Source organism: Nicotiana attenuata, chromosome 6, assembly GCF_001879085.1.
Source record: "Nicotiana attenuata strain UT chromosome 6, NIATTr2, whole genome shotgun sequence".
Lineage (NCBI taxonomy): Eukaryota > Viridiplantae > Streptophyta > Magnoliopsida > Solanales > Solanaceae > Nicotiana > Nicotiana attenuata.
Window position 1 is genome coordinate 74,036,635 of NC_031994.1, and position 13,857 is coordinate 74,050,491.

Genomic DNA, 13,857 nt, shown 5'->3' on the forward strand with positions numbered 1-13,857 from the left:
ATTGCAACGTCGTGAAAACACGTCTCGAACCGCGTCACATAAATGCACCCGTGATTTTTGACACATTTCGACTTCGTTGGAATTTGGATTTGGGTCACATAAATGTGCACCCGTATTTACGAAGGTAAAATTATTTAAAATACGCGCCTAAAGTAGCTAACGTGTTATTATCTTTGGGGAAAGCCGTGAAATTCGCTAAACGGCCCATCCCGAATTCTAAGTATTCTTGTATAACATTTATCGAGGGCCCTGCAATTTGTTTGTTTTGCTTAGCGAGGCTCATCTCGTTTTATTGTTAAAAGGCAAACCTAAAGCAATCTACAATTTTCTATTTTTATTTGTCTCTAAAGGAAAAAGTCCTAATTGATTTGTTATTGGACCGAACGATAATTCAGTACCATAATCCAGTCATTTGGGCTCCTCTATAAGCCCAAAGAATAGAAATTACACCCCAAGTCTACACAGAAGGCTGGCCAGTCATAGGCCTGGCCCCAGGCTCAAACGAACACGGAAATCAGATCTGGACCTGGGCCACTCGTTAGGGCACTGAGGCCCAAACCAATAAAATAGGCCGTTGAGCCTTGAATCTATCAGCGGACCTTAAACCAAATGGAATTTCAGTTTAAATCTACGGCGGCTAAACTTGTTTCAAAATGTTTTGATTTTTGTAATAAAAGGGACAATATACAACCTATTCAGATTAACGAACTACTAGTTGCTGGAATCCAATTTCATATGCAGACTGTGTTTAGGCTAGCTAACTGCTACAAATACCTATGGGATTCAATGAATTAACAGAGCAATTAAGACCTACGTCAAGGTCCTAAACTCAAAAGACACAGTAATATGAGAAGTGCTAAATCTCTGATTTTAAAGTCAACTTACTGGTGTCAAAACTAAAGTACTGTACTACTAAAACATTTATTAGGTCTGAATTTGACATGGCCTACATTCTGATTTCAAAGCCAGTTTCGAATTTTAATAAACAGTTATCATATGAATTCAAACTATACTATGTTAGAATGGATAAACTCCAGCCCAAATTTAACAGTCCAGTACAGTTCGAAATAGTCCTATTTAAATACACATGATATTTCATTCTAAACTACATGGAATCCAATATGAGAATACATGGAGAATCATTCATTCACTCCATTTCATATTCCATAAGCATGGGAGTTTACAGGACGTGTACCTGGAAGTTAGGAAGGAATAAGAGGTAAAAGAGGTCAGCAGTAGTCAACAAACGAGTAACAACAGCCCAGAAAATGATTCAGTAGTCCAAAACAGCTCGAAATCAAACAGGACAAAGCAATCAACAACTTGAATGACTCAAACCAGCATGAGATTGAACCCAGAAATTCACACACTCAGCAAATAACCCAAATAAACTCGAAAATGAACACAGAACACCTCTGAAACTTTCAGCAGACAAAAATTCAACTCAAACCAGCTTAATTGGACTCAAAATCACTCGAAATAGAACCAATATACTTCAGGAAAGCTCAGCGATTAGAAGAGATGAAGATCATTGCCTGAAACTCGAAATTAACCTATAAAAATGCAATGTAACAGTATTTTTAGATTTTACTGCATTTTTGTTTTTTTTTTGAATTTGGAGTTTGGATTTCAAATTTCAGATCTGAAACTTGTGGACAATGAGAGGGAATTTTTAGAGGCTCCAAAACTTGTGACTTAAGGCACTAAAGGGTGCCTTTTATAGGCCAAATGAGGGCAGCCCTCCAATTTTCTGTTTACACTCTTAATCCCTCTTTATTTTCAGATTAGTCCTCTTAATTTTTAACTTGTTACTCAAGTAAGTACACATACTTTCTGAATTTCCATCTTAGAACCCATTCTAGAATGTTCTAGTGAACTCCATTTCTGTTTTAAAAGATTCTTTACCCTTGAATTGCCCCAATTACCCCTACTTTATCCTGAGATTTACTAACCTAATCCCAAATGAATTCAGCCCCCTTTTACCCTAGTTAAACTAACAGCCATAACCATCCTGCTTAGAACCTGTAAGAATCAAGGCTGAAAATCATTCTACTAAAATTAGGGCACAATTAACAGGGAATCCAATCTAATTTCTAACTAATAAACTAAAGCTTAACAAAATCTAACTACTCCCAAAACAGGATTACTACAATGAGTTAAACCAAATGAGAACACATTCAATTTGAAGCAAAACTTAACCTAACGGGATTACCATTAACAGAGTCTAAACAAAAATTCAGACTAAAACTGAGCTATGAACTATTAGACTAAACTAAGCTAAACAATCTAAAACACATGAATTAGAACGGGGTTTAACCTAATCAGCATCAACGATTAAAAGAAAAGGAAGGAGAGACACAGAATTTCAAAATAAAAATAGAAACCAATAAACATGAATAAAGTGTGGCCAAAAACAAGCACCAATCACACGAATAAAACCAAACAAAGTTAAAACGAAATTAAACAAAAATAAAAAAATAAAAATAGAAACTCACTGATTTCAAATCTTCAACTGATTTAACCTCGAACTTGACTTTCAACTAATGTTGCATGTCCATTTCGTCTGAAATAGACATGTAACATTAGCTTAAAACCAGTCGAGCACTTGAACCCCAAAACAGGTTGAGCTTCTGAAAACCCTAGATCCGAAATTTGCCCAGTTCTACTTAGATTCGAGAGGTTCTGGTTTGAGATTCGGAATGAGGGAACCCAATAGACTATAGGATGTAATTTTGGTCGACTTTGGAAGAGGTAAGGTTTTGGGCCGGATCTTCAAACGAATGTTCGAAGAGATGGGCATTGATTCGAGGGGAACTGAAGGCATGGTTGGAAAGAGGGGAACGAGGAGAGTTAGGGGTGTAAATTTGGCGGTGGTTTGTGGTGGCGCCGCCACCCTAAGGCGGTGGGAGAAAGGGCGGCGGTCTTCTAGGGTTTACAGAGGAGGGATGAGTGAGGGAGACGATAGGGGGGGGGGGTCGGTATCAGACAGTTATATATCAAAGTTCCCTCAGTTCGTGGCCATTAGATTAGCTGACCTCGACGGCTGAGATTAACTGGAACCAAACGGTGTCGTTTTTGAGGGTGGGGAACATTGGACCGGGTTTGGGGTGGACTTGGGCCGGTTCGTTGGGTATTTGGGGTTGGATTTCATTTGGGCTAAACCATTTTGGCCCAAGTTGCACACCAGCCTATTTAATCTTTCAAATTCTCAATTTATTTGTTTTTTCTTCTTTCCTTTTTGTATTTTATTTACTTATTCATTATTTATATTTTTCTGATTTTTATTAAATGCCAAATCAACAAATAAAAACCAAATTGACTTCTAGAACTAGTATTCAATTCCCAAATACACTAATTCCTAATTTAAATGCAAACTAAGACAATTAAAAGTGTAAATGCAAAAAGAACCATTTTTTGTTATTTTCTTCTTTATAAAGTAACCTAATTAATCCTAAAATAGGAAATTAAACCCTAAATGCAAATATCAAGTATTTTTTTTTATATTTTTCATTAATCAAAATGAACAAACAAAAATGCAAACAATTATCACAAAATGTCACAAAAATCCACAAAATTGCAAAAATAATGAAAGAAAACATTTTTTGTTTGAATTTCTGGGAGTAATTCATATAGGGCAAAAATCACGTGCTCACAGCTGCCCCTGTTTGCTCGGAAACATGAAGAGTTTTCGTGCAAAGATAAATGAGCAAATACGAGCGATTTTTGCCCGTTTGAATACTCCGTGTGAAGCATTTTTTGAAAGAGTTGACCGCAACCTGCTTCTGAGGTTGCCTACATATCCTTGGCTAAAAAGGAATCAGGTCAGTGTAGTTCGGGAAGGTTTGGTAGCTGGGACTACCAGGAGCTGTGATTTCACTGCTGTTGCTGCTGCTACTGCTCGCTGACCTCCTTATTACACCGTGTCAAAAGTAAAAAAGAAGCTAGCCTAAGCTATGATCTATGAATTACAAAAAGGGTCCTATCTATGTCTTCTAACTTGCTCTTTGTGTTGCCTTGAACTTGTATTCTTCCACTGGAATTCTTGCGTTGTTGCCTTGCATTGTGATTGGAGGTGTTTCGCCATTCCTCCGAGTGATGCTTGACCGCTAAGATTTGAAATATATGCCTCCATTCTCCAGGCGGGCTCCTGATTGCTAACGCTTGAAAAGTATTCCCTTGTTCTCCGGGTGGGCTCCTGATTGCTGAAGCTTGAAAAGTATTCCCTTGTTCTCCAGGTGGGCTCCTGACTGCAACGCTTGAAAAGTATCCCCTTGTTCTCCAGGCGGGCTCCTGACTTCAACAAAACAGACAAACAAAGAAAATTTCTGCCCCAGTGTGGTGGCTGGGCACATCATGTTATCAAATATTAAAAATTAAAGGATAGAATTTGAATTGTACTTCCCTTGTTCTCCAGGTGGGCTCCTGACTGCTGAAGCTTGAAGAGTATTCCCTTGTTCTCCAGGTGGGCTCCTGATTGCTGAAGCTTGAAAAGTATTCCCTTGTTCTCCAGGTGGGCTCCTGATTGCTGAAGCTTGAAAAGTATTCCCTTGTTCTCCAGGTGGGCTCCTGACTGCAACAAAACAAGCAAAGAAAATTTTCTGCCCCAGTTTGGTGACTGGGTACAGCATGTTATCAAATATTAAAAATTAAAAGCTAAAATTTGAATTGTACTTCCCTTGTTCTCCAGGTGGGCGCCTGACTGCTGAAGCTTGAAAAGTATTCCCTTGTTCTCCAGGTGGGCTCCTGACCGCAACAAAACAAGCAAAGAAAATTTTCCACCCCAGTTTGGTAACTGGGTACAGCATGTTATCAAATATTAAAAATTAAAAGCTAAAATTTGAATTGTACTTCCCTTGTTCTCCAGGTGGGCGCCTGACTGCTGAAGCTTGAAGAGTATTCCCTTGTTCTCCAGGTGGGCTCCTGATTGCTGAACTTGAAAAGCATTCCTTTGTTTTCTAGGTGGGCTCCTGACTGCAACGCTGGGAAAGTATTCCCTTGTTCTCCAGGTGGGCTCCTGACTGCTGAAGCCTGGAAAGTATTCCCTTGTTCTTCAGGTTGGCTCCTGACTGCTGAAGCTTGGAAAGTATTCCCTTGTTCTCCAGGTGGGCTCCTGACCGCAACAAAAATAGACAAAAACAAAGAAAACTTCTGCCCCAGTTTGGTAGCTGGGCACATGGGTGAGTGTTACACTGAATTATTATACCAACTATTATAAGAACTTGAAATCTAAGTCCTATTATCCAGGGAGGTCCTGACAACTTCTAGTTAAAAAAAACAGTTTTAACCTAAGCATACCTTGTTATCTATATCTTGTTATCTAAGCAGACCTTAAAACTACGTCCCATTATCCAGGAGGGTCCTTAAAATCAAAATTCAAGTCTCATCTTAAGTGTGCCAATTCTACGGCTGAATTATACTATCCTACAATAGTGTCTTGTTACCTAAAGGAGATCTTAAAACTGTGTCCCATTATTCAGGAGGGTCCTGACAACTCCTAGTTGAATCCTATCTTAGACAACCTATGTTCTTTGGGATACATTTGTGCTAAATTATGCTACTCATGATTGTTTTAAAATTTAAACTAAGTCCCATTTTCCAGGAGGGTCCTGAGAGTTTCCAGTCATACCTGTTTGGGTGCTACCTTTCCTTACGGAGGGTTTCTCCGAAATAAACGAAATATCTGCCCCTGTTTCAATCAAAGAAAAATCTTGTGAATTTAAAAAATGGTGGCTAGTTGCTGGCATTCTTGCTAGGTACATCCCTGCTGCTGGGCTTCACTCCGTCCCGCTTTCCTGGACTTGCCTTGAATCCCCTCGACTTCCTGACCGAATTTAAACCCCTTGATTCTGATGACCCAAGTGTCCTATCCCATATTGTTGTTTTTGTGTTTCTGACCCCTCTTTTGAAACTTCGCTTCTTCCCCACAATTATCCGATTAATCCACCGATGAAACTTCCAGTGGTCTTTTATGACTTACTTTGCTTTTTGACATCTTTGATATATTCTGGCCCTGTCTGTACAACTAGGAAGCTAGTAGTTAGCCTTGACATTCCTTCCTTTTGTTTCGAACAGAATTGACACTGAAACATCTTAAAGATAGATCTCGAAAGAATGAAATGCAACGACCTCGAGGGTTAAGGATATAGAGAATCCGAGGACGGATGATTTGTAATGAAGAAAGAAGAGAATGAGACTTATCTGAGTGGAACTGCTGGTACCATTGAGCATGCCATGCATTTTGGATTAACCAGCCCAGTCTGTCTAACCAATCAACTTTCGATTGCCACATTTGTTGTTCCGGACTTTCATAACCTGATTTTCACCCAAACCCAAACCTTGCTTATCTTGCAATGTCTTGAGCAGCTTTTGACCACAGACTTGTCTCATTTGCCTGTCTGAAAAACTCACCTTCGCCTTACGGTGCCCGTGAGGGTTTTCACCAATAAGAATCTCTCATTTTTGATTTCTCTCAACTCACTTCGCCTTACGGTGCCCGTGAGGGTTTTCACCAATAAGACTCTCTCATTTTTTATTTCTCTCAACTCGCTTCGCCTTACGGTGCCCGTGAAGGTTTTCACCAATAAGACTCTCTCATTTTTATCATTTTCTCTTTGCATCGGAATGTTGCCCCTGACGCAAACCACTCTCACTTGCTCATATTGGCGCTTTTTTAAAGATTGATCAGAAGGTCTTCCTTTGGACCGTAATATGGGCTTTTGGATAAGGTTAGAAAGAAGGGTATAAAAGGCTCAAAACAACTTAACACGGGTTCACAGTTACAACTTTCGGAATCAAATTTTTGACGGCGACCACAACTTCTACCCCAGTTTCCTTCGTGGGGACTTTTGGGATCTTATTTTGGTGTGACTGAACCTCAGGGAGAGGCCGCCTACGTACCCTTTCGGGATCAAGTCAAACGTAGTTCCGGTCATAGAAATTACTTTGTTGTTGCAATCTTTCCTTTTCTTCTACTTTCTTTTCTTTCTTTTCATTTCTTATTCTTTCTTTTCTTTTTCATTTTTCTCTTTTTTTCTTTTCTTTTTTTTCTTTTTTGCCTTCTTTTCCTTTTTTTTTTCTTCTTTTCCTTTTCTTTCTGTTGGACTGTGTTTTCTTGTTTCTTCACTGATTTTCCTTGCTCGAGCTTCCGAATTGTTATTGATTCCGAAAGAGGGGTACGAAAGAAAGTAAATGAGGCTCAAAGGGATAACAAAGGATAAAGTGTTTGGATAGCAGAACATAATGCCTTCGTCATTTCAATCTCTAAAATATGCCAAATACAATGAAGTACAATTAACCAAGAAATCATACATAGTATCGCTTGACTGCATCAGAGTTGATGGCCATTTCTACACATTTTCCGTCCACATCTGTCAAATATAATGCGCCATTGGACAACACTCTGGTTACAACAAATGGCCCCTGCCAGTTCGGGGCGAACTTTCCTTTTGCCTCGGCCCAATGAGGTAAGATACGCCTCAACACCAGTTGCCCTACTTCAAACTTCCGCGGACGCACTTTCTTGTTATATGCTCTTGCCATTCTCTGTTGGTACAACTGACCGTGACATACTGCTTCCAATCTCTTTTCATCAATCAAACTTAGTTGTTCCAAGCGGGTTTTGACCCATTCAACATCATCAATTTCCGCCTCAGCGATAATCCGAAGGGACGGTATTTCAACCTCTGCGGGTATTACTGCCTCAGTGCCATACACCAGCGAATAAGGAGTCGCCCCTACTGAAGTGCGGATAGTAGTGCGATAGCTAAAAGGGCGAAAGGTAACTTCTCATGCCATTGCCTGGACCTCTCTACCATTTTCCGAAGTATTTTCTTGATGTTCTTGTTAGCTGCTTCGACCGCTCCATTCGCCTTAGGACGATATGGGGTGGAATTGCGGTGCGTGATCTTAAACTGCTGACATGTCTCTGCCATCAAATGACTGTTGAGATTGGCCCCATTATCCGTGATGATTACCTTCGGGATCCCAAACCGACAGATGATATTCGAATGCACAAAATCGACCACTGCCTTCTTGGTCACAGACTTGAAAGTTTTCGCTTCAACCCACTTAGTGAAATAATCAATAGCTACCAGAATGAACCTGTGCCCATTTGACGCCGCTGGCTCGATCAGCCCAATGACATCCATTCCCCAAGCAACGAACGGCCATGGTGCCGACATTGTATGCAATTCAGATGGTGGAGAATGAATCAAATCTCCATGTACCTGACATTGATGACACTTGCGTACTAAGCTGATGCAATCCCGTTCCATAGTAAGCCAATAATAACCCGCTCGGAGAATCTTCTTTGCCAATACATATCCACTCATATGAGGTCCACAAACTCCCGCATGTACCTCGGCCATGATAACTGTAGCCTGTTTAGCATCCATGCATCTCAATAATCCAAGATCTGGAGTTCTCTTGTACAACACCCCTCCACTGAAGAAAAATCCGCTTGCCAGGCGTCGAATTGCTCTCTTTTGATCCCCTGTAGCCTGTGCTGGATACACTCCCATCCGGAGGTATTCTTTGATATCATGGAACCACGGCTCACCATCAAGCTCTTCTTCCACCATATTACAATAGGCATGCTGATCTCGGACCTGAATTTGTAACGGGTCCACATAAGCCTTATCTGGATGATGCAACATTGACGCCAAAGTAGCCAAAGCGTCGGCAACCTCATTGTGAATCCTTGGAATATGCCTGAAATCTATTGATTGAAACCGTTGACAAAGTTCATGCAAACACTGCCGGTACGGTATGAGCTTCAAATCTCGTGTCTCCCATTCACCCTGAATCTGGTGTACCAGAAGATCCGAGTCACCCATGACCAAGATTTCCTGGACACCCATGTCTATAGCCAATCTCAAACCCAAGATACATGCCTCGTATTCAGCCATGTTATTGGTGCAATAGAAACGAAGTTGAGCCGTAACAGGGTAGTGTTGCCCTGTCTCGGAAATCAGTACTGCTCCTATCCCGACGCTTTTGGCGTTGGCATCCCCATCAAAGAACAGTTTCCATCCTGGCTTCTCGACTTGTTCTAATTCTTCAACATGCATTATCTCCTCGTTAGGGAAGTATGTTTTCAAAGGTTCATATTCATCATCAACTGGATTCTCGGCCAAATGATCAGCCAACGCTTGTGCTTTCATTGCAGTCCGGGTCACGTAGACAATATCAAACTCCGTAAGCAAGATTTGCCACTTCGCCAGCCTCCCTGTGGGCATGGGCTTCTGAAAAATGTACTTCAACGGGTCCAACCGAGAGATGAGATAGGTGGTATATGCTGACAAGTAATGTTTCAATTTCTGCGCTACCCAGGTTAAGGCACAACACGTCCTCTCAAGTTGAGTGTACTTCACCTCATACGATGTGAACTTCTTGCTGAGGTAGTAAATCGCCTGCTCTTTCCTTCCTGTGATGTCATGCTGCCCCAGTACACAACCAAAAGAATTATCCAAAACTGTCAGATAAAGGATCAAGGGTCTTCCCGGCTCCGGCGGGACCAACACGGGTGGACTAGCCAAATACTCCTTAATCTTTTCAAATGCTGCTTGACATTCATCCGTCCATCTGACCGCAGCATCTTTCTTTAGGAGCTTGAAGATGGGCTCGCAAGTCGTTGTGAGCTGGGAAATGAACCTGCTAATATAATTCAACCTGCCAAGCAAACTCATCACCTCTTTCTTGTTCCTTGGCGGCGGTAGCTCCTGAATGGCTTTGATCTTGGACGGGTCTAACTCAATACCGCGCCGACTTAACACAAACCCCAACAACTTCCCAGATGGGACTCCAAACGCACACTTCGCTGGATTAAGTTTGAGGTTATACCTGCGGAGCCTCTGGAAAAATTTCCTCAGGTCTTTGACATGGTCACATTGTTTCCTAGACTTTATGATCACGTCGTCTACATAGACCTCAATTTCCTGATGTATCATGTCATGGAACATGGTGGTCATCGCTCTCATATACGTCGCCCCTGCGTTCTTCAACCCAAATGGCATGACCCTATAATAATACGTTCCCCAAGGCGTGATGAATGCCATTTTTTCCGCATCATCCTCATCCATCAAAATCTGGTGATAGCCCGCATAACAATCCACGAAGGAACCAATCTCATGTTTGGCACAATTGTCAATCAATATGTGGATGTTTGGCAGTGGGAAGTTGTCTTTTGGACTCGCCTTATTGAGATCACGGTAATCTACGCACACTCTGGTCTTTCCATCCTTCTTTGGCACAGGCACAACATTGGCTAACCAGGTGGGATACCGCGTGACCCGGATGACCTTTGCTTCAAACTGCTTGGTGACCTCTTCTTTGATTTTCACACTAATGTCTGTCTTAAATTTCCTTAGCTTCTGCTTGACAGGAGGGCATGCTGGGTCGGTGGGCAATTTGTGGACCACCAAATCAGTGCTTAAACCAGGCATGTCGTCATATGACCACGCAAAAACATCTTTGTACTCAAACAGTGCTTTAATTATCTCTTCTCTGAGCCGAGGTTCCAAATGGACACTTATTTTCGTTTCCCGCACATTCTCCTGATCCCCTAAATTGATTGCCTCTGTGTCATTCAGATTAGGTTTGGGTTTTTCTTCAAAATGGCTTAATTCTTTACTGATTTCCTCAAAAGATTCCTCATCATCATATTCTATTTCGTCATCACACTCAATTTCTTGTATTATTATTTCGGAGTTAGATTGGCATTTAAGACCGGGCCGAAGACTCCTCATGCATGACACATCACTGAAACCAGCGTAAAAGGGACTGTACAAGAAGGAAAAGAAAGAGAAAACAAAGACTATCTGGAATGAAAAATGAGGGAAATTGCATTTCATTAACATTTAAGATAACAAGGTTTAACTCATCCAAATGGACGGAACATAGCATCCGAATTACAACCTTGGAAATAATCCAGATTAAACTGAAAGGAAATCAAAACTAACTACCAAGACTCCCTCTGGGTAGGAAGGGGAGTTGCTTCCCAATTGTTAAGCTTCGCCTGGGGCCCCACGAACTGAACATCTGCCTTGCATGGACCTTCTCCGGCCTCCAACACATTCACCTCATCAAACAACTTTTCAAACCTCTTGATCAGCTCCTTGTCGGGATCAACATGACTAGGCATTGCTGTTGCTAGGCGCTTCTTAGTACCAGGCCTGGCAAAGGAACGGGAAAGGCGGGGAATAGGTTTTGGAAGGGACCATGCTTTCTTTTTCATCTTTCTAGCTCGCCTTATGTCTGCAGCAGTGGGCTTGAAGCCTAAGCCAAAAGTATCCAGGTTTCCAGGAAGGGATACTGGCTGTACGATGCCTTGTAAAGAAGCACCCAAGCCTTTTCCAGGTACAAATCCATTCTTCAGCATTTCCGACGCAACCATGACGGATGCAGCAGCTACCTTTGGCACAGGAATACACTCCCCTTCCGGGATCTTTTCAACCGATACCGTATCAAAGACTTGATAAACCCATGGACCTTTGTCGTCCTCAGCTTCTATGAAAGGCACAATGGCACCACCCAGAGTACACGAACTATCTTCCCCATGCACCACAATCTCTTGCCTGTCCCACTCGAATTTAACCATCTGGTGCAAGGTAGATGGCACTGCTTTTGCTGCATGGATCCAGGTTCGGCCTAATAGGAGATTGTAAGAGACGGCCACATAGAGCACCTGGAACTCCATAGTAAATTCAACCGGACCTATCGTCAAGTTCCAACACTATATCCCCAACTGTGTCCTTGCCTCCTCCATCAAATCCTCACACGCAAATACTATTCTTGTGGATTCTCTCACTGTCCACCTTTAACTTTTCCAGGGTGGAGAGAGGGCAAATGTTTGCACTGGACCTATTGTCAATCAACACCCGGGTGACCATGGAGTCTTCACATTTCACCGTGAGGTAGAGTGCTCTATTATGCTCAGTGCCTTCCAAAGGCAGCCCGTCATCAAAAAATGTAACCCTGTTGACTTCAAAAATCTTGTTTGCTATTTTCTCTAAATGGTTCACAGAAATCTTATCAGGAACATGGGCTTCATTCGAAATTTTCATCAATGCCTGGCGGTGCTCATCTGAGTGAATCAATAATGAGAGCAATGAGATCTGTGCCGGGGTCTTTCTCAACTGTTCTACAATGGAATAATCTTGTGCCTTCATGTTCTTCAAGAATTCTTCTGCCTCTTCTTCAGTTACAACTTTCTTTACTGGTACTGGATTATCTTTGGTGATTTTGCCTTTCTCAGCTCGTCAGGAGCAAAGCATCTTCCTGAGCGAGTCAGCCTATGGGTTTCACAAACTTCTTCCTTAACTTCCTTCCCTTGATACGTCACTGTCACTCGGCCGTAATTCCATGGGACGGCCTTCTCACTGATTACTGGTAACTGAGTCACTAGCTTGATGATAACTGGCTCTGCGTGAGCCCCTTTTACAATCACAACGGGCTTGACAGTTGCCCCCGACACTACCACTTTAGCTGGTTCTTGTGTTACTGCAACATTGCTCAAAAACTCCTTTTTTACCACCACAACTGGTTTGCTAACTGTCTCTCCTACTTTGATCGATGCTCTCCCCCTTGTCAATTTCTCATTTGATTTATCCTCACTAGCCCTGATCGTCATTACAGATTATGAAGGCTTCTTATGTTCTCCCTTTTCTACTAGCTCAATCATATGGGCCTCGTGATGGGTTGGCAATGGGTTCTGAGTGATGTTAGGCGTCTCCGGGGCTTGCACTTCAATTCGGCGGGTGTCAATGAGCTCTTGGATGGCCGTTTTCAAGTGCCATCATTTTTCTGTGTCATGTCTCGGAGCACCTGAGCAATACTCACAACTTACAGAGTGGTCCAGATTCCTTGGGGGAGGGTTTGGCAATTTGGGTTCGATCGGACTCAACATGAGCAACTGTCTCAATCGGTGGTATAAGCTAGTGTAAGATTCACCCAATGGAGTGAAAGTTTTCTTCTTTTGCAGCCTATCATTCTTAAAATGCAGGGTTAGGTCGAAAACCGGTCCCAGTGGTATTAATGTTGGTTCTTGGGGGTGGGTAGGTGCTTTGAGCTTGGTAAGTATTTTGTGGGGTGGGTGCGCGCCATTGTGCATGTGTAGGAGGTTGGGGGTGTGTTTGGGCATGGTGGACAGAGAAATGGGGGACAGGAGGTGGATAGTAGTGTTGCGGTGGGCCATATGGGGTGTGTGGGTAGGTTTGGGGCTGAGGGCGAGGTTGGTGATAATATGGTGATGGACCTCTGGACCAAGCTCTTGATTCTATTACTGCAACATCTTCTTTCTTTTTCTTTCCCAATACCCTTCCAGTGCCGCTCTGAATAGCCTGGGTAGTTGCCTTGATTGCTGAATAGCTCATAATCTTGTTGGATTTAAGCCCCTCTTCCACCATACTTCCCATTTTCACGACCTCGTTGAAAGTTTTCCCACCGCTGACACCAGGTGACCATAATAGGTGGGCTCCAAAGCCTGTAGGAAATAATCAACCATCTCGCTCTCTTTCATTGGAGGATCGACTCTTGCCGCCTGCTCTCTCCACCGGAAACCGTATTCTCTGAAGCTTTCTCCGGGCTTCTTCTCAATTTTAGTCAGTGACAGACGGTCCGGGACAATTTCGAGATTGTACTGAAAATGACATGCAAAAGCTTGGGCCAGATCGTCCCAAGTGTACCATCGAGCTTGATCCTGTCGTGTGTACCACTCCAAGGCTGCTCCACTTAGACTTTGACTAAAGTAAGCCATCAATAACTCGTCCCGTCCCCACGCTCCTCTCATTTGTCTGCAGAACCCCCTTAAACTAGGGCCGACCGGACGTCACCACTGTCCGTCCATATAGGTCGAAACAA

General features: G+C 42.5%; 1 pseudogene; it reads right to left on the reverse strand.

The window, feature by feature from the left end:
• LOC109227983 lies at positions 7,303-12,628 on the reverse strand (annotated as a pseudogene).